General features: G+C 44.6%; 1 protein-coding gene and 1 pseudogene across 3 annotated transcripts in view; one reads left to right on the plus strand and one right to left on the minus strand.

Annotated features, from left to right (window-relative positions):
• The window catches only part of Tom1l2 (target of myb1 like 2 membrane trafficking protein), a 126,239-nt gene that overhangs the window by 62,458 nt on the left and 43,346 nt on the right, over positions 1 to 20,435 (minus strand). The window lies entirely within an intron of this gene.
• On the plus strand, positions 551 to 17,971 carry LOC131916070 (cytochrome b-c1 complex subunit 7-like; annotated as a pseudogene).

Below are 20,435 nucleotides of genomic sequence, written 5' to 3' on the forward strand. Positions count from 1 at the left end.
TCCCGAGCGCTAGGACTCAACGCATGTGCCACTGCACTTAGCTGTACCCTTCCTTTTAAGGGAAGGGTACAGACAGGGGCTGTAGAAAAGAACCCATAAAGCAGGACCAAGAAGTTAAAGGTTTGTCTCTTCAACGGACATGGAACTTCTGCAGTTAACGTTCACAAAGAATGTCAGAAAGCTGAAGCAGGAGGCAACAACAGCTGTGTGAACACCTGCTTCATAGAGGCTACTCCTACCCCACTGAGAGCAACAACGATCCAGGAAGTTCACTGCACATTACTGGACCTGTTACCCAATGCGCTTCCTACCCACCCAAACCCCATTTTCTTCTTTCTCCAAGTTGGCCTGGAGTGCCCTGAATGCTATTTCTTTGTTCTGATAACTCTGGGCTACTGCCCACACTTGCTGACTGGGGAGATAATTTGGCTGTTTTCTTCTCCAGACTCACCAAAAGAATGTCGCTGAATGCAAAATGCTTAACCAGTACTCTTCCGCCTTCTAGTGCTGGCGCCTCTGAAGTCTGTATATACAGCATCCAAGTGTAGATATGGCAGCCAAGAAGCCAACCCACTGTGAGCGCCTCAGCAGGGCTGCCTTAGGACTGGAGGATGGCAGCGGTGGGTAGGGAAGTGAACCATGCTCCAGAGAGTATGAACACTGCTGTCAGGGTCAGGGCTTGAGGAAATCCTGGCCCAGGTCCAGGTAGTCTTTTCTGAATGAAACAAATGCTATGGCAACAATATTAGGATGATATGGTGGAAGGTGCACGATTGCCTTATTCTGTTCATTCCAGCTCCTGGCCATTAGCACAGCACTGGGAAGTTCACCATTTTGCAGCCACAGTCCCTGTTGTATTAGTTTTTATCCATCCCAGCTCATGGCTAGCAAGAAGGTTTGCCCAGTGTTCCCTGGAGGACTGGGTTTCTACCATATATTGGGTTTTATTTTAGGATTTGACAATTTACGTGTCAAAAGAAATGAACTTTGCTCTTGTCTGGCTTGGAGACCAGACTAAATAAGGGAGGCCACACTGAGTGGCCTTGGTCCCGGAAATCAGTCAGACACAACTTTGTTCCCATTTGATGGAAATTCTTTTATGAAAAGAAAAATAAGAATTGATTGAGGTGCTCTGTCAGCCTTGATTCCCTCGTGGCTTCAGCAGGTGTGGCTTTCCAGAGAAGCAAGAATAAAGGAGGATTCTTTTGGGGTTGTTCCTTCTAATCAGAGTATCATTTGGTTGAAAAACTCAAAATCCCAGTAACTGAAATAAACGTGCTGACCCTGAGAATAAGTTGCCATGCTTTTGAACCCCTTACTGGTACTATCAGAGGAAGGGAGAGGGTGAGTATAGGTTAATGGATTCTGCCGCTAAACCAAACTTAGAAATGATGCTTCATTGATTTATAAATCCTCTATAAAGCCTCCCAATCTGTGTCCCTTGTGGCTTTACCAAAGGGCAAGCTTGGTGTGTATAACCCAAGTTCTGTGATGTGGTGAAGTGTCCCCGCCCAGGGAGCCTCTCTCTCACCAGGCTGGCTTGGAAAGGTCAAAAGTACAGTCTCACAGTCAGGTCCCTTGCTTCAAGATGAGCCTCCTGCTGAGGCAGCTGCTAGGGTTAAGCCACAGATGTGCCTCTTCTGTGTGTGACCCCAGAGTGAGGTACTGAGACACCTCAGGAAAAACAGGGACTACACACTCAGATCATTTCACGGTGAGGCTTTGTAAACTGACATTATTCTGCCTCTGAGGAGCCCTGGGCTGCAGTATCCTGGGACTGTGTGAGACCTCTAACTCTCCAGAGCCTCTGTCTTCACTGTCTTCTAGCTCAAAATGATAGAGGGCCTTGTACCATTCCTTCTGGTGCCCGTCTACCTGTCTTTACCAGCTGCCTTCCTACAAAACTCTGATTTCCTTGACAGGCAGGGCACCATACGGTCCCATCTGGCTCTTAATCTTAGTGATGCTAAAGTACTTTTTCATCCACTCCTCATCTTATATACAAGGATCCAGCACTGCCTGCCTCTGTGCCTGTCACACTTGTACCTTCCGTGGACCCTGGTTAAGAGTGCCTCAAGCTCCCATGTGGTTCTATACTCATCAGAAGGGCAGAATCTCACCACCTGTGAGTGGCTGAACTTTGGTGGTGAAGGGTCTACTGGAACCATGCATGATGAAAAAGAAGGGTGAAAAGATGGAGATGCTCTTTTGTTTTGTTTTGTTTTTCAAGACAGGGTTTCTCTGTGTTGCCCTGGCTATCCTGGAACTCACTTTGTAGACCAGGCTGGCCTCAAACTCACAGAGATCCACCTGCTTCTGCCTCCTGAATGCTGGGATTAAGGGCATGCACCACCGCTGCCTAGCAGAGATACTCTTTCTGGAAAAAGTAAGTCCAGTGAATACATCTGTGCAAAAGTTTTAGGAACCAGCTATATATCCTTGCAAACGTGCTTTCACTGCTGGTAAGTACAGCTTTGATTTGGATACGTGAGTTCTAATACTATATAAAAAAAAAAAAAAAAAAGGCCAGTTCCCATTTATACAGAAGCCATTTATCTATCATTTGAGTACCAGTACATGTCGTAGTTTGATTTCTATTGCTGTGACTAAACACAGTGACCAAAACCAACTTGGGGAGGAAAAGGTTTATTTCAGCTTATATCTTTCAGGCTCTCCATCACTGAGGGAAGTCAGAACAGGAACTCAAGGCAGGAATCTAGAGGCAGGACCTGAAGCAGAAGCCATGGAAGAACACTGATCACTGGTTTGCTCCTCATGGCTTGCTCAGGCTGTTTTCTTATACCCAGGCCCACCTGCCCAGGTGTAGTACTTCCCCACAGTGAACTGGGCCCTCCCTCATCAACCACTAATCAAGAAGATGCCTGATCATATGGGTTCCCTCTCCTCAGATGATTCTGGTTTATGTCAAGCTGACCAAGAAACTAGCACAGTAGATACGGATTCAAGGAAACTTTTGTTTAAAAGGTGATGGGCCCTCTCTCATAAACTGAGGTATGATGGGGCAGTTTCAGAATTTGTCTGAGATGAACACCACCACATCCAAACTTGGGTTTTGTTACCAGATGGGACAACACTGAGTAAATATCCAAGCCTTTGAAGCAGAACTGAGATCAATCTTGTAATCCTAGCAAATGTGAAGTAGAATCCTGAGTTTGGATTTGCATTTCCCTGGCAATTTGTGATGTTGAACATCTGTTCATGTAAACACATAGTTACCAGCCATTTGTGCATCTTCTTTGGAGAGACGTCCATTAAAGTTCTTTGCCCATTTCTTTTAATTGGGTAGTTTGGTTTTTTCCTGTGGTTAAGTTTTGAAGTTTCTTTACATATTCTAAATATTAGTTCATTAACAGATATATTACTTGCAAATATTGCCTCCAATTTTTGTAGGTTGACTTTTCATTTTCTTGAAAATATTCTTTAACACATAAACAGTTTTGTTTTTGTTTTTTGAGATAGGATCTCATTGTATAGCATAGACTGGCCTAGAACTTGGGATCCCCTTTCTCCTACCTCTGAGTGCTAGGATTATAATTGTACACCACCACACTCAACCAAAACTTTTCATTTTGATGAAGTCACATTTATTTTTTTCTCTTGTTGCTTGTATTTTTAGTGTCAGATCCAAGAAATACTTGTTAAATCAATATGATTTTTCTCCTAAGGCTTACAATTTATACTCTCTTTTGGGTGGGGGTTGTTTGGGTTTTGGTTTGGTTTGGTTTTGGTTTTTATTTTTTGTTTTTTTGTTTTTTCAAGACAGGGTCTCACTATGTAGCTTTGGCTGTCCTGGAACTCTCTGTAGACCAAGCTGGCCTTGAACTCAGAGACTGCCTACCTCTGCCTCCCGAGTGTTGGGATTAAAGGTGTATGCCACCACTACCACCAGACTCATAATATCTTTATACTGTCTTCCCCTCCACTTAATAAAAATTGTCTGTCCATTTATTTTTGTCTTTAATTTCTTTCAACACTATGTGTCTATGTACGTGTGTGGTTTATTTGTCTGGACATTCTGAGACAGTCTTGATATGCTGCCCTGGCATACCCAGGCAATTCCACAAAGAGCTCCCTTAGCAGGAAGAAGTCCCTAAACTTGGCTTTGTTCCTTCTTAGGGTGAAGGAGCAACAACAGCACAATTTTTAAAAAATAATTCTAAATAGTTAAACCTCCAGAGCAGTGGTTCTCAACCTTCGGGTCTCAACCCTTTTGGGGGGAGTCAGATGATCCTCATACAGGAGTCGTATATCAGATATTTACATTACAATTCATAACAGTACCAAAATTACAGTTATGAAGTAGCAACAAAAGTAATTTTATGGTGGTGGGGGGGTCACCACAACATGAGGAACTGTATTAAAGGGGTGCAGCATTAGGAAGGAAGCATTTGAGAACCAGTGCTCTAGAGAGTTTAGAACCAGCTAGTAAAAAGAGCTGTACTTGGCCCTTGGACAGGAGGTGGGGAGGTGGCACAGTACTGATGTCAGTCTCCACAGCAGCCTCTTGCCCTCAAAGCTATGATCTCAAATCTTCACGGAATGCACACTCATCCCTTTAAACAGAAAACCAGGAGAGAATGAAAATTACTGCTTACCACACACACAACCTTCATTTCAGGCCAAGCAACCTCCCATAGCCTCTTGAGTATTTTGCACATAACCATACCTGGCTTCTTACGGCAGTATTTTGTAGTTCACAGCATACAAACCACCACAACCCTGCAAAGTCTCATTTTGGGGTGAGCATTCCTACGGCAGGATGGGAGGCAGACACAGAGGAGTGGCTAGAAACTCAGAGGCTTACAGGCCAGCAGGTCTTGAGTATTCAGCGTGACAGAAACAAGAGAGACTCTTGGAAGAAGAAAACCAACTCCTGAAAATGGTCCTCTGACCTTTAGATGCAGTGTGGCATATACATTCCCATTTTCACACACACACACACACACACACACACGCACACGCACACGCACACACATATTCATGATTATTTTATTTTTTATTGGAAAAAAGTTAATATTCAAATAAATCACATTTCAAAAACTCTATTTATATAAAAGCGGCCCCCAAGAATATTGAAGCAGCTGTCAGAGGACAGGAAAATGTTTGATAGTGTACTTTTCTTCAGTATATGTGACAGAGGGCTGGTGATATGTCTCGTTGGGTAAAGGTGCTTGCTACCAAGGTTAAAGATCTAAATTTGGTCGCTGGGACCCACATGATAGGATAGAACAGACTCCTACAAACTATGCTCTGCCTCCTACACACAAATGAACAAATATAATAAAAATAAAATTTACAAATATGTGACAGAATAAAATCCAATTTACTAGCTTCGACGATTCAAAAGAATTTCAGCATTTCCTTGGGATGTAAAGCTCACTGCTGGGTCTTTTCAAAGACAAATCAGCACCGAGTGATAAAAGTCTGCTTGTAGACTCGTCTACTGTACGGATCTTCCACCGCCAAGAAAAGTCTGCTCTCTCCCAAGAAAAGAAACGAGGAGGCTAGGCTGTGTCTCCACAATTCAACTTCCTCCAACTGTCAACCTCCACAGTAATCTTACTGTCCCTGCCATCCTTGGGCTCTCTGACAGAGATGACAGGAAAGGTCCCATCTCCCATGGGTGCTATGGACCACTTTGATGTCACCTCAGAAACTCATTGATGTCTTGATCACAGAAACCCTTTGAGAAGAGCAGATAGCATCTTTCATGTGTTGATGGCTGCCATGGCAGGGTTTCTGAACCCTCCAAAACCTATCATTTATTTATTTATTTCCCATTTAGATGTCTTATGTTTCTTTTTGTTCCTTAACTATCCTAGCTAGCATTTCCAATTCTTGAATAGAAGTTGTGAGAATGATCATCTTTGGCCTAGACTTCATCAAACACAACCACACCATGAGAGCCCACAATGAGATTCAGCTGAGCTCTGGTCCACAGAGAAGCAGAGTGTCTGCTGGAGGTGAAAGCAGCAGTGACATGGGGATCCAGGCTCACCTTTGACCTAGGCTCTTTGCTCCAGCCTAGCACTATAGAGCCCCCACCTCACTTGGGCCTTCTGATGGGCCACAGCACCATGGAGCTTTCCAGGCAATGCTGTGTTCTGAGAAGTTCTACCTTTCTTACTGGCTCATCAGAACATTCTCCACCCTACCTACACTTGAAGTTGAATGGAAGGAGGGTATCTTTGTGTCTTTAAGTGGCTGACCTTGCGGGACATGGTGGCACATACCTATAATCCCCGCATTGGGAGGCTGAGGCAAGAGGATCACAAGTTCAAGATCAGCTTAGGCTACATAGAGAGCCTGTCTCACAATTCCCATCCCACCCCATCTCCTGCATAAGGAAGAGGCTGGTCTTGTACTACCAGGACCCTTGAATGTAAAGTGTTGACTGCAATTTCTGCAGAGACCCCAGGTGGCAGGGCCTAGGTGGCTGCCCCCTGGGTAGCAGGCACTAGGTAGTTCAGGGCAGAATAAATGCACTTCATTTATGCATCACAGTGGCAACCTTGGATAGCAGTGAACTCAGACTCTGCAGTCTTGGTCCTTCCCATGACTGGGATACCCCAGGGTAGTCACAAGACCTTTTCCACATCTGCAAAATACAGTAACAACAGATTTCTTTCACAGGGTTGCCTGAAGGGAAACCAAATACTATAGAGAAAACACCTGTCAGACCCCCGCCCCAAAGAACCCCTCCTCCATAGCCGTACCACGGGCTGATCCTTCTGTTCTTCCTGCTCCTTTTCTGAAGGTTCTCCCTGCCAGCATCAGTCCCTCCAAACCTCCTTCAGCACTCACGTGTCACCACTGCCACCTACAGGTGAACAGCTCACCAGCTTCAAGCGCCTAGCAGCTCCCAAATGTCCTTAGCCTTTTCATAGTTCTGGGTTTCTGAGCAGGAAGGGCTGGCTCATTATGGAAGACATAGAAAGAGCTCCCTTAGCAGGAAGAAGCCTCAAAACTTGGCTCGTTTCATCTTTAGGGTGAAGGAGCAACAACAGCACGATTTTTAAAGTGAATCTAAATATTTAAACCCCTAAAGGATTCAGAACCAGCTGGTAAAAAGAGCCATACTTCACGGCCCTTGGAGGTGAGCAAGAGGGAGAGGAGGTACAGTGTTGTTAGTGCTAGTCCCCACAGCTAGACCCCCGCCCCAGGTAGCCTCCTGACCTCAAAGCTACTGATCTAAATCTTCAAGGAATGCACACTCCTCTCTTCAACAGAAAAGCAGGACGATGAAAAACTGCTGCTTACCAAGCACACTTCAGTCTGGGCCACAGGGATGGGACCTGTGCATGATCTACGCTGGGCAACTGTGTGAACACTGGGCTCATCCTCAGCTCTCTCATCAGCTTTTCCACATACATTAGGTGTTTCAGTCTCCCTTTCCTTTCCAGTCAGGTTTGTAACTTCTAACAAATGAAGAAAATGAGGCCTAGGAAGTTACCAGTCCCCCCCATGATGCACAGCAGGAGGTAGGAGCTTCCGGTAACCACAGGACCCATATCCTCCTGGTGGACCTGGTCTTGTAACCTAACCTGTCTCCAAACAAAGAACAGCAGGGGCAAAGAAGCAGACTGCAGCAGCCTTCCTAATTCTGCAGGTGAGGGCTCGGACGTGCAGAGGACGTGCTGTACCTCCCTTGCCCTTTTCTCTCTTAATAACCTTTCTATTTTGAAGTAGTTTTTGGTTTATTGAAAAGTTGCACCACCAGTCCTGCATTCCCATGTTAGTTTCCTCCCACGTTAGCATGTTATATAACCCTCGTGCATCTGTCAAAACTTCCAAGTGAACACGGTGTAGTACTATTAGCTAAACTCCAGACACTGCTCAGATTTCTTCAACCTTTGCTCTGCATCCTTTCTGTGCTGAATCCAACCCAGAATACAATACTCCAGTTAGTTTTCACCCTTTTAACACTGTTCCATGTTCTTTAAAGCCTGACAAACCCACAAACTCACCAACTTGCTTTCCTGCCTGGAGAGTTCCATCCCGCAGGCTGCTGTGTGTGAGCCAGGATTCCACAGGGCCTCATTAGGGCATCACATCCACCCCTACCCCAAACAAAGAGGCCCTTCAGGCCAGCCCAACAACAGAGAAAATAGGAGCTTGTTAGCCACACAGGCCCAAGGCTGCTGACCCAAGTTCTTTTTCAACTGGAATTCCCTTAAGGAGAATCCACAGACTTAAAATGCATGTGGGGTATGTTCTCCAGGTGCAGGGCCACAAGTCTGACGTGCTCTCCTCTTTGTACTTAGTGGAATATGTTGTGTGTGGAGTAAATGAGTACAGAAAGGGGCTCCGGAGGGCTGGGATGGAAACACTGTGGCCACCACCACAGCCACCAGCTGCCACCAGGAGAAGGGGCCCCTGAAGAAGCCAGCAGGCTGCGAGGATGGCTTCTCCTAGCCAAATAGGCTGCTCTCTCCTGCTGACTGAGAAAATAGAAGTCCTCTGGAACCCAGTGCTTAGGTAGAGCTCTGGCTTAAGCCTAGCAGCTAGCTTGGTGTGGGAGTAGGGGACATCCCAGACATCTTTTCTGCTTCTCCTCTTTCCCCTGCAGGCTTGGCTACCAACTTCTTCTTCAGAGTGCATCACGGTCCTACATACGTCACCCGTGTGCCTCTAGTGAGCACAGTTCTTTAAGAGAATACACCAGATAGCCTAATTACAGTCTTCTTCAGGGGAGTCAGGAGTACTATTCACTGGGGAAGGAAAATATGAAAGGCCACCTAGAGACTTTCTAGTTTAAGTCCAAAACATGAGCTAAAGGGCTAGTGTAAGTGGTAGAGTGCTTTCCTGACATACTGAAGGCCTAGGTTCAGCCCAGCAGCACACAACAAACTAACAAACATGAAGCTGAGAGGCCTCTCCCTGCCAGGCACTGTGCTAGGCTGTGATGGGAACAGAGCCTTTGCGCTTGGGGAGTTTAGCAGACCACAGACTTGCCAGCAGAGAGCTAGGACATGAGGGACAAGTGTCAGCATGGGGTGTGCACAAAAGTAGACTAGCAGTCCCAAAGATGAGGAGTGATTAGCAATGATAACAGAGGGAGAGGAGGTACATATAAAGGTGGAAGAGCAGGAATTTGGAGGGTGGGGAGCGGGGAGCAGAGCTGTCAGGGAGGCAAAGAGTGAAGACCAACTTAGAAGAGTCTTTTCACTTCCTGCAGTCTGGGCTTTCAATAGGGGTGCCTGAGACAAATCACTGTGGGAACAGCTCAGTGGCTGTACTTACTATACAGACTGTAAGCAGGAAGTGCTACTGGAGTCAGGGTCAGAGCAGACCCTGCAGCCCTATCACGCCAGGCTCCTCCAGTGATCCTCAGTGGGCCAATTATAGAGCTAAATAATAGTGAAAAGCAGAGAGAGAAGATTTATTCAGTGTGGCCACATTGGGAATAGGGACCAATAAAGAGGTCCAGTGACACTCCCTCAGGTCCACCTGCACAGTCCTAACATGAGTTTAGAGTTAACTAGAGCAGAAGGTGTGTCCAGCTAAGCAGTCCTTATCAAGGGTGATCTTGCCATTGCATCTTGGCTTCTTTTCTGCAAAGTGGTCTGAGAAGTTATCAGAGATGTGCCAAGTTCCTCTTCCAGCTGCACAAGGAAGCCTTTTCTTTCTCCAGCTCGATATTCCTGACAGCCAAAGGGAGAGGTACAAACATCTCTTGAGAATACTTTTGTTCCTTTCAGGACAGGTGCAGAAGCAGGGACAGGTCACTGTAACTGCTTAGTGAAGTAAGGGGCCAGGACACCACACTGGTCAAGGGCATGCTTTCTAATCGGATAGACAGGGAAGCAGTTGGGCTCACTGTGACACAGGGCACATTTCACACACTCACCAACTAGGTTTAGTCATTGAAAGGTGGGCATAATAGGAATACCTCCTCAGAGTACACTAGGCAAACTAGTGATACAAACATGAAACCAAGAATATAATAGGGTGTAATAAATATGAATCACAATGTGTGTGTGTGTGTGTGTGTGTGTGTGTGAGGGGGGGGCGGGGAGAGGGAGAGAGTCAGTGCTGGGGATCAACACAAGCCAGTCAAGAGTACTACCATTGAGTCTTTGCTCCAAATATTCCATCATATGGAGATATATCAACTTTTGGACTATTACAGATAATGTTGTAAACACAGGTTGATCTCTCTGTCTCTCTCTCTGTCTCTCTGTCTCTGTCTCTCAGTGTGTGTGTGTGTGTGTGTGTGTGTGTGTGTGTGTGTGTGTGTGTGTTTCTCTGGGGATTAAAGCCAAGGTACTGACTGTCTTAGACAAGCACCCTGCAACTGAGCAGAACACCCGCTCCTATGAACTGCACTTTATGTGTATTTAGGGAGTGGATTTGAAGAAAGATGGAATTCAAGAGAAAAAGGCCTTGATGTCTCCAAGGCTTTCAGCAGCGCAGCCTCCCACTGGTAGAACAGGGTAGCTGCCCTGACTCCCACCTAGGGAGTGGGTGAAGAAACCTTAACTATGCTCTTCTAGCCAGGGACCAACCAACTCCATGAGGCAGCCAGGGGCCACAAGCATCGCCATGAACCAAACTGAACAGGAAGATTTACTTTCTGCCTCAAAGAACCACTATGAAATTCCAAGCCAGGATAAAGCCTTCCAGAAGTTACCAGGGGCTCGTGCTGGGTGTGCTCACTGGTGTCAGAGTGCTTTAACTAACTCCCACAAAGAGCTGCTCTTCAGAACTGGGTACCCCATCACAGGATCAGCAGCACCCAAAGGTACCTGTGGCATCACCAAAAGCAACACATCTGGGGAAGAAACAGATATTAGCTCAAATGTTGTTCATCCAGAGGCCTAATCAACAGAGGAAGACCAGTCAGTAATAAAAACATCCAAGTCAAAACAGTGAAACCAAACATTTACATTGAAATTAGCATGTATCTTGAACAGAATACTGCCCACTTCTGGGAAGGTCACAGTGAACCATATTATGCTTTGATAAGGAAACATGAATTTCACAATTCTGAAAACAATCTGGGCAACAGGTATCAAGGGATATGCCAGAAAAGGAGGTTGGGGTTTGTTTTTAAAAATTAATACATAAAAAAATCTTTCTGAGGTCATAGAAGGCTATTATTCTTGGACCTAATAATCTCTTCAAAGCTCAAAATAAAAATAAATACACTAAGGGGAAAAAAGCCATGCACAGTTCTGCAATCCTACTCTTACTGATGCACCCAAGGGAAATGAAAGCATTTCTATACATAAATTAGCTCATCAGTGTTCATGGTGGCTGTGCTGGCTAATTTTATGTCAACTTGACATAGGCTAGAGTCATCTGAGAGAAGGGAACTCCAATTGAGAAAATGCCTCCATAAGATCAGGCTGTAGGAAAGCCTGTAGGGCATTTTCTTAATTAGTAATTGATGGGGGAGGGCCCAGCTATCCACTGTGGGTGATGCCATCCCTTGGAAGTTGGTCCTGGGTTCTGTAAGAAAGCAGGCTGAGGAAGCCATGAGGAACAAGCTAGTAAGCAGCACTCCTTCATGGCTTCATCAGTTCCTGCCTCCAGGTTCCTACCCTTCTTGAGTTCCTGTCCTGATATCTTTTGATGATGAACTGTGATGTGGAAGTATAAGCCAAATAAACCATTTCCTCCCCATCTTGCTTTTGGTCATGGTGTTTCATCACAGCAATAGCAATTCTAAGACAGTGGCATTTGTCACAATTGCCAGAAAGTATAAAACCAGATGTCCACTGCATGGGCAGAACAGGAACAAATATGGTACATCCATACAAAAGAACCTCATTAAGCACTAAAAAGATGTGGAAGCCACGTGTGGTGGTGCACACCTGTAATCCCAGCACTCAGAAGGTTGACACAGGAAGACTACAAGCTTCAGACCATCCTGAGCTACATAGTGAGACCCTGCCCCCAAAAGGTCTCATTCTGATTTGTGCCATACCGTGGCTGAACGCTGAGGACATTATGCTAAGTATAATTAACCAGTCACAAAAAAACAAATATTGTGTGGATTCAATTATAAGGAGTGGCTAGGGTTGTCAGATGCATAGAGGGAAAGGAGAATGCTGGTTACCAGGAACTTAGAAAAATGGAGGAGACTGTAAGTGCAGAAAGATGAAGGAGTTATGAAAACGTATGGTGGTGGTGGCCACACAAGAATATAAATGGTACACTTAAAAATGGCTAAAATGGGGCTGAGAGATGGCTCAGCAGTTAAGATCACTTTTGCTCTTGCAGAGGACTCGGATTCAGTTCTCAGCCCCCACATCGATGGCTCACAACCACCTATAACTCCAATTCCAGGGGACTCTAGTTCCATTTCCTTTTCTGGCCTCCATGAGCACTTTATCCCGAGTGCTGCAATTAAAGGCATGTGTCACTACACCTGACTTCAGTTTTAAATTTGTAACCACAGGTAAATCTACAGAGGCAGAAAGCAAGTCACCAATTGCCTAGGAATGTGAGTAGGGAGTGGGTGTTAATGGCCACGAATGATGGAAATGTTCTCCATAACTGTAGTAATAATTGTACAACTCAGGATAGACAAAAACTCACTGAACCCTATACTTTAAATAAGTGAATAAGAATTATATCTAAGCCGGGCATGATGGCACACACCTTTAATCCCTGCACTTGAAAGGCAGAGGCAGGTAGATATCTGTGAGTTCAAGGCAAGCCTGGTCTACAAATCAAGTTCCAGGACATCCAGGGCTACACAGAGAAACCCTATCTCAAAAAACAAAAACAAAAACAAATTATCTTAATCTGAAGCTATTGAAAAGAAAAAAACCTACCTGGAACATAATCAATGTAGTACTATTTAAAATTCTTAAAATTTCTCAAACAGGGGTGGAAGAGATGAAGAGGCTCAGTGGTTAAGAGTAACTGCTGCTTTTGCAGACGACCTTGGTTTGGTTCCCAGCACCCATCTTGGGTGATTTTCAACCAACTGCAACTTCAGTTCCAGGGAATCCAATCCCCTCTTCTGGCCTCTGTGGGCACCTGCACTCACGTAGTTCACATACATGTACTCAAGCACACACACACACACACACACGTATACATAAAATAATAAATAAATATATTTCTTAAAACTTCAACAGAACGCCGGGCGGTGGTGGCGCACGCCTTTAATCCCAGCACTCGGGAGGCAGAGCCAGGCGGATCTCTGTGAGTTCGAGGCCAGCCTGGGCTACCAAGTGAGTCCCAGGAAAGGCGCAAAGCTACACAAAGAAACCCTGTCTCGAAAAACCAAAAAAAAAAAAAAAAAAAAAAAAAAAAACTTCAACAGAAAATTGGTGGTTAAGTAAATCATGGAATAGTGACACAGTTGGATATTATACAGACATTGTAAGTAGCTATAAAAACCAGAGAGAAACATTTTGCAATGATGTGAAGAAAAAAGTCTAAACTAATTTTTTAAAGGATGTAAATGGAAAATGCCTTTCAGAGAAATGGGGGAAAGGTGAAAATAATGAATATGTAGAAGTATTTGACTTAGAGGCAATCTTTTGTTGTTTTATTTTTGTTCTGGGATAGGGGATTTTTTTTTTTTTTTGAGACAGAGTCTCACTGTGTAGCTTTGGCTGACTCAGAACTAGCTATGTAGACCAGGCTGGCCTCACACTCATAGAGATCCACCTGCCTCCACCTCCCCAGTGCTGGGATTAAAGACATGCACTGCCACATCTGGCAAAACCTGTTATAAAATGAGAGAAAAGTAGAAGTTTTTTTTTAAAGTGATATTACACTACAAAAAAACAAGAAATAAGCCAGGCAGTGGTGATGCACACCTTCGATCCCAGCACTCCCGGCAGAGGCAGGTGGATCTCTAAATTCAAGACCAGCTTGGTCTATAGGGTGAGTTTCAGGGCAGCCAGGGCTACAAAGAGAAGCCCTGCCTTAAAAAACAAAACAAAACAAAACAAACAAACAAACAAAAGAATAAGAAATAAAATGGCAAGCTTGTATGGAAAGGAAACCTGGTACTGGGGCGGGGGAGGGGTTGCGTGCATGACATAGACATTTGGTAGTGATCATACCTAGGGCCTCATGTGAAAAAAACAGTCATTTAATTTTTCCATCAGAAATAGCAAGGCAGATAAAGGAACCAAAAAAACCAATTTATACCAATTATTTAGAATGATGATAGCAGTACCTTCTTACATTTGTGATACTCAATTTAAGTTGAACGTTTTCATTTATTTTTATGTATTGCAAATAAAGTTCTCAAAGGAAAGGAAAAAATAGAAAGATATGAAACAGCAAGTCCCTAGGCTGGCCTGAGCACAGCAAACTTTTCATTGAATGCCTTGATTCTCTTCTCTTAAGGATAAAGCTGCCACCCCCAGTAATCTCTCAAGGCACTTCATCCTGACCAGCCTCCCTGCTAACAACACTCCTTGTCCCAGAGGAGGTCACCCAGGATGCTGTTAACTCCTAGTTAATTCAAGGGGCCCAAACTGAGAATCAGTCTGAGATGGCAAATACAACAGGGCTCTGAATTATTTAGGAAGCTCTTCCTATCCATCACACTGAAAAATCAGAAATATCAACACAGAACAAACAGGAGAGAGTATACTCAAATGTAACCATATTTAAATATTAGGAGACTCCATGCAAGCATGTACTTCCTTGTAAAATATGCAGAGCTAGTAGACTTAATCCCACACAGGTTGTGTAACTTACTGAGGCCAGCATGACTTTAAACACTAGTTCTAACTGGGTCACCTTGAACAATACAGAACAAAGCTTGCCAAGAGAAACATGCCAACAGAATGACCAAATACAGTAGGGAGTAGGCATTTTCCTAGCATTCTGGAATTTCTACTGTAGAAAGAGAAATTTAATATCTATGTAGCTTTTCTCAGTGCTGAAAATGACAGAATGATACTGCTTGCTTTAATGGGGTGGTCTCAAGGGGAGAGGCCAGACACTGCTTTACCTCCACACATTGTCAGTTCAAGCTGGTATGTGAAAGGGGTGGTACAGCCACGTTTCCCATAGGAGTCGAGTGCAGTACCTCTCTCTCCCCTCCTCCCCTCCACTCCTTTGGAGACCAAGTCCTGCAGGCCGACAGATCCTTTCTTGATTAAAAAAAAAAAAAAAAATCCTAGTCATTAACTGGTAGGTCAAGCAAAACCTCCCTGGCAAACACCCTGGAACAAAAAGCAATTTGGCCCCAAATAAACACTGGGAAACTGTCAGCTTTCATTTGGATGACTAGATATTTTCTATTAGGAATCAATTATGATAGACTGGAGATATAACTTAGTGGTTGAAGCTTAGTGTGGATGAGGACCCTGGTTCCATTTTTAGTACCATAAAAAAAAAAAGTGAAGAGTTAGGACTAGTTTATTTTTGGCATGATAATAACCATGAACTGATTATTATTGAGGCTCCATGACTAATATGTGGGGATCATTATACTCATCATTTTCCTCTTATGTATATTTGGAATTTTCTATAATGAAAAAAAAAAAGCAAGGACAAAGCATAAAGCCATTCATAACTTTAACCTAGCCATGAATTCCTAAGGAACAAAGGAAAGAAGGGAAGAGGGAGAGGAAGAGCCAACTGCAAGGATTTGTAATTGAGAAAAACTCCGCTTTTCCCAACAAATGAGAGGGCGGCTATGCAGTGAGGGTACATCAATAAGGCAAAAATGCTGTGTAGCTTTTAAAAATGATAAATACTTTGGCCTAGTTGCTAAGTGGAAATCAGCAGAGGAATGCTAAGCAGAAAGGCAGCAGCATGAAATATTGTGTGCATACTAATAACAAGGTAAAAATGCATGCTTCCATAATGGAAAGGGTCAGAAGAGCCTGCAGAAGCCACATCCTCCCTTTAACATCCAGCTCAATGGCCTCTTATTAGTGGGGGTGGCCACCCCCGCAGGTGCACTTGCTGAATTAATTGTGCCCCTCTGGGATTCCTCTGATGAGCTTGCTTATTCTCTACAGCTTAGGTAATGTCTTCACATAGACCTGCCTTTCCCGGTATACCGTGAATTCTACCTGCACACAGTAGGTATTCAATGATGTCTGACCAAAAGAATAAACCATAAATAGCTACTGTCTCTGTTTCAGGACATTCTTCCTTCAGAGTTACTCACACCCACAGGAACCATTCAGGAAAGGCATTCCTTGGTGGTAACCAGAGAACAATACTTCCAATTCTGATTCACAAAGTGCAGCTGCAACCGTGGGTTTGTGAAGCCAGTAAGGTGAAAGAAAATCAGGCAGACTTCCTGTCCAGACCCCAGCTGAGGCCCGGAGGGGGAAAAAAAAATCTCATTTGTTCTGCAAGCAAACAAGTCTCACTGCTGTGGTTCCTCATAGTTGCTCCCCAGTACAGGGGGAGAGCAAGCCTTTCCTCAGCTGATATAGTGGTGAAAAGCAGGAGCAAGACGACAACCAGGATGCTAGCCGCTGAGTAGCTCTGTGCAGGGAGGATGTTAGACTGCACTGGAGCCTGAGGGGCTCATGAGGGCAACAGCTAGACAGTCCAGGACCTTAGTCCCCTAGTTCTTACCCATCTTATTTATCCAAATGTCTCTCCATCCCTTCTGCTTACAGGTGCTTTGAGCACCAGGCTTGGGGACAGGGCTAATAGGACGTTTTAGAATGCCAGGAAAAAATTCAAAGACAGTCATTTTTCAGAGCAGTAGTGTTTAACTCTTCTTAAATAAAATGTTTGAGGGCCGGGCGGTGGTGGCGCACGCCTTTAATCCCAGCACTCGGGAGGCAGAGCCAGGTGGATCTCTGTGAGTTCGAGGCCAGCCTGGGCTACCAAGTGAGTTCCAGGAAAAGGCGCAAAGCTATACAGAGAAACCCTGTCTCGAAAAACCAAAAAAAAAAAAAAAAAAAAAAAAAAAAAAAAGTTTGAGAATCTGGCAAGACTTTTCCAGAAAAGCTCTCTCACACAATTCCACATATCTTCTCAACAGGTTCTTCACCCAAATCAAACCATTGTAGCTATTAACATGAACATTAAAAACAATATGGAGCTGGGCAGTGGTGCCACACACCTTTAATTCCAGCACTCGGGAGGCAGAGGCAGGCGGATCTCTTTGAGTTCCAGGCCAGTCTGGGCTACAGAGCGAGTTCCAGGACAGGCTCCAAAGCTACACAGAGAAATCCTGTCTCAAAAAAAACCAAAACCAAACAAAAAACCACGAACAAACAAACAAAAAAAATATGGATGCCCACAAATAGCAAGACAGTAGCCCAGCCTGAGGTAAAGTTTTACCTTAATGTGCAGCAGCTCTCTAGGGAAAGCTTGGTTCTGTGTATTTGTGAAAACCGCCAGCACAGACCCGCTGCAGAGAGTCCATGCCTGTACACCCAGGAAGGCAGGAGGGTGGGTCTCACTTGGATGCTCTGATAGGAGCCCATGCATTCTCCTCAAGGCCCTGTCAGACAAAAATGCTACCATTCTACCCACCATGCAGTCCTTCTGCTGAGCTACCTTCAATGCACCAGACCCATGAACACACAAGCTTTGTTTAGCTCATTTGCCTAACGACCCCCCAAAGCTGGTTGAGGTGGTGCTAGAGAACCACCAAATTGAAGACTTGCAAAAGAAATCAAAGGGGAGAAGGCAGCGCTTCACTCTCGGGTCAAAGTGGCGGGCAGAGCTGCAGCGGCAGTGTCGAGCAAGCGGCTGGATGGTTTCTGAAACTGGGATTATAATGCGCAGGACTCAACAGACTGGGGTAGTGCGAGATGATACAATATACCAGGCTGAAGATGTGAAAGAAGCCGCAAGAAGGCTTCCTGGGGATCTTTATAATGACAGCATGTTTCGAATTAAGAGAGCCCTGGACCTGACCATGAGGTATCAGATCTTGTCCATGGAGCAGTGGACAAAATATGAGGAGGACCAATTCTACCTTGAACCATCTCTGAAAGAGGTTATTCTGGAAAGAAAAGGGAAAGAAGAATGGGTGAAGGAGTGATCTTGTAGTTGAGATCTGTGGATGTGCCTGGTCTCAGTGTATTTTTATGAAGTTGTTTCAACCTGAATCACAATTTAAGAATTATTTGCTCTGCAGATGCCTCGCTTTAAATAAATGCCCATTGGAGCCATTAAAAAAAAAAAAAAAAAGAAAGAAATCAAAAGGGGGGTCCAGGCATACAGTGACATGGCAGGAGGAAGACAACCACAGGAGCACCCCCTCCTGCCAACATATACCCCTCCTGCCCTTCCCAGCAACACCCAGAGACTCGTGGGGGCTCTGGAGCAAGCGACTCTATTACTCGTCCAAGACAGCACACCTTTCTCAATATTCTCTTGCAAGGAGCTCCTCAGTGTGCCAGGAGCGTGGCACATCTGCAGCAAACACTGCTGCATCATCGCTCTGTCCCACCTTGCCTCTCTCTGTGACGGTACACGGATGTATCCTACTGCCACAGGAAGAACTCAGGGTTGTTTTTAACAATCATTTATTTGCAGTGGAAATAACATAAAGATGACTGTAAGCCACGTGAAACAACAGAAGAGACTACTTCCCAAGAATCAGTGAGTAGGACAGTTACTGATGTTAGTCATTAAATTAGGCTTCCTGGGTTCCTGGTAGCTGAGGCAAAATGGGAAAGACAATGAGTTTCATAATCCTTACTTTCTAATTAATGGTAGAATAAAAGGCATTCCATTAATACTCGGGAAGTTCTTTTTCCTAACACTGCAATTTACTGTCATCATTCACATACATACAAATAACTGTGTTTTTCTTTTGAAGTAAGATCTTGATGTGTAGCCCAAGATAGTCTGGAGCTAAAGATCTTCTTTCCTCAGCCTCCTGAGTACTGGAATGGTTACAGTTATTCTGTTTTGTTTTTGAGACAGGGTTTCATTATGTAGCTCTGGCTGACCTGGAACTCACTCTGTAGACCAGGTTAGCCTCAAACTCATAGAGATCTACCTGCCTCTGCCTCCCAAGTGCTGAGATTAAAGGTGAGCACCACTGCTCCTGGCTTTCAGTCATTTGTATATCAAGGGATAATAAATGAACAACACAATACATAAAACATTCTGCTCAGCCAGGTAATCATTGCCTTTTACAGTCTGCCCCAGTTACGTTCATAGCCTCTTTTCCTGCCCCAACCCCACAAGGAACTATAGTCAATCAAAGCACCGTCCTCATTCCCAGCATGCAACCAACCTTGTCCTTGTTCATTTTTACTTGTCCCACCATGTCCAGCTTTACCCTAACACCTTTAAATGCAGTTTCTTCTACAGATATTTCCCCCAATTCTCTCAATCAAACAAGGCCTCCTAGCTGGCCATGGCTGCCCACGTCTGTAACCTTGGCACTCAGGAGGCTGAAGGAGGAGGATTACAAGTTCCAGGCCAGTCTGGAGACCCTTTCTCCTCCACCACACTTCACTTGCCCTGCCACACTTTGAAGCTGGGTGCAGCTGAAGCAGCTACACAGAGCTGGGGCAGAATCTCTGTAGTCAGACAGGCCTGAGCTCCAATCTGATTATGCTGTGTGATAAACAACTAAATTTCTCTGAGCCTTGATTTCCACATCCATGGGACAGGAACAATGACATCTTGCAAAGCTTTTATAAGAAGTAAATGAATTAATCTGGCTTAGTTGATGCACAGTTATAATCTCAAGCACTTGGGAGCAGAGGCAGGAGGATTCCAAGTTTGAGGCAATCTCAGCTTCCCTATTTCAGACAAATAAACACAAACAACATGAATCAGACAAAGGCGTGGGTCTGGGGCTGAGGCTCAGTAGTGCTTGCCTAACTCTAGCACATGCAAGGCTCTGGATCCCACCCCTAACTACTGCAAAACAAACAAACAAAACAACAGGCAAACAACAACAAATAAAATACAATAAAGGTCTGTCATGGAGCCTTGAATATTCAAGCCCCTTGCACATGACAATAGCTACCATTGGAGACAGAAATCTACCTTCTCTTCTTGCCCACAAAGGACCTCCTTAAACGGCAACATAATGAAGAACTTCCTAAAGACTGAATGCATAAGGGAACCTCAATAATAGAGCTTCAGAGTTGTCTGAATGCATCTGGAAATACATCAGAGATCCTGAAGCATGGTGGATTCACATTCAGCTATGGAATACTGGACTACACTCTACCCACAACGGTATCTCCTATTTCAGAGAATGAAAGTTCCTCCTTCCTGTTAGAAGACCATTTTTGTCAGACAGATCTCCCAAACTCATATATATCAAATTATTACAGCCTGCGGCAGGTGCCTTATCCCAAGATCCCTTTCAAAAGCACTAGTGTTAGGGTATGACCTCAGCACTGGGGAGGCAGAGATAGGGGGAGCTCTGAAAGTCCCAGGCCAGCCTGCTCTATATAGTGAGTTCCAGGACAGCCAGGACTAAATAGAGAGACTCTGTCTCAAAAAAACAGAAGGGGGGGGGGATAAAAACACTG

This window comes from Peromyscus eremicus, chromosome 8a (assembly GCF_949786415.1).
Source record: "Peromyscus eremicus chromosome 8a, PerEre_H2_v1, whole genome shotgun sequence".
NCBI classification, from domain to species: Eukaryota; Metazoa; Chordata; class Mammalia; order Rodentia; family Cricetidae; genus Peromyscus; species Peromyscus eremicus.